Genomic DNA, 1,565 nt, shown 5'->3' on the forward strand with positions numbered 1-1,565 from the left:
TGAGCCACCGTGCCTGGCCATCAGAACTGATCAGTACTTTTCTTGGCATTCCTTTCTGCCCATGAATGTGAGTGCACTACTGAGTGCAATTTAATTCACCAGTAGTACATTGAACTCCACGTTGCCACTCATCTTCCCTGGTATGACCTGACATCCATCTGACATGGTCCCTGGCATGCTGGGCTAACTGGCTGCTTAGATCCTGGTCTCACAGGTTCCAGCAAACCCTGACTTGGTTTTCAGTTTAAATGTTAGCAGTGCATCTTGAATGGCTTCTTGGGAACAGCTGGTGAGGTTATACTAGGTGCTATAGATGTTTGACACCCAAAGAGCTCCTGGTCACTCCTGGCTGCCCTGCAGGTATCAAGAGGCCAAGTGAGAGCCATGCTGGAAGCACAGGTTCCACAGATGACCTTGGCTGGGGTTCCAGGGACACTGAGTATTTAGCACAAGATTGGTGCAGAAGTGAGGAGGACCAGTTTGGGATTCTGCCACCTGGCTTGGGGACAGTGCAGGCTGGCTGTGAGGTTGGCCCAGTGGCCAGCTGGATCCCTTAAACGTCTACAACATTGGGGACAACAGGGTGGAGTGGAAGAGAAGCCCAGATTCAATGTTGCTTTCACAGTAGCATGTACGGAGAAGAAGATCTTGTTTGCCAGCTGCTTGCTGAATGCTTTGCTAAATATCATCTTATTTAATTCTCACTTGTAGCATTCAAATGGTGTAGGATGTATTTTCTTTCTTTTTTTTTTTTTTTTTGAGACAAAGTCTCGCTTTTGTCCCCCAGGCTGGAGTGCAATGGCACGATCTTGGCTCACTGCAACCTCTACCTCCCAGATTCAAGTGATTCTCCCGCCTCAGCTTCCTGAGTAGCTGGGATTACAGGTGTGCACCACCATGCCCGGCTAATTTTTTGTATTTTAAGTAGAGACGGAGTTTCACCAGGTTGGCCAGACTGGTCTCAAACTCCTGACCTCAGGAGATCCGCCCACCTCGGCCTCCCAAAATGTTGGGATTACAGGCATGAGCCACTGCACCCAGCTCCAATGGGGTAGGCTGTATTTTCATTACAATTTTTTTTTTTTTGAGACAGAGTCTCAATCTGTCGCCCAGGCTGGAGTGCAATGGTGTGATCTTGGCTCACTACCTCCTAGGTTCAAGTGATTCTCCTGTCTCAGCCTCCTGAGTAGCTGGGATTACAGACGCCTGCCATCATGCCCAGCTAATTTTTCTATTTTTAATAGTAACGAGGTTTCACCATGTTGGCCAGGCTGGTCTCTAACTCCTGACCTCAGCTCATCCACCTGCCTTGACCTCCCAAAGTCCTGGGATTACGGGCATGAGCCACCACACCCAGGCTATTCTTAGTACAATTTAACAGCTGGGAAACTGAAACTGATGCTCAGAGGCGTTATATACAGCTGATGATACAGAGTTTGTTTCGTTTCATTAGCTGGTAAATTGCAGACTTTGGACTTTGGGTGAGAACTCTGACCCGGACGGGCTGGGTTGTTTCATAGCGACTCACTCCTGTGACTTCCGGAAAATCAACTCCTAGAGTCTCT

Source organism: Trachypithecus francoisi, unplaced genomic scaffold (assembly GCF_009764315.1).
Source record: "Trachypithecus francoisi isolate TF-2019V2 unplaced genomic scaffold, Tfra_2.0 Lachesis_group4, whole genome shotgun sequence".
In the NCBI taxonomy this organism is placed as follows: domain Eukaryota; kingdom Metazoa; phylum Chordata; class Mammalia; order Primates; family Cercopithecidae; genus Trachypithecus; species Trachypithecus francoisi.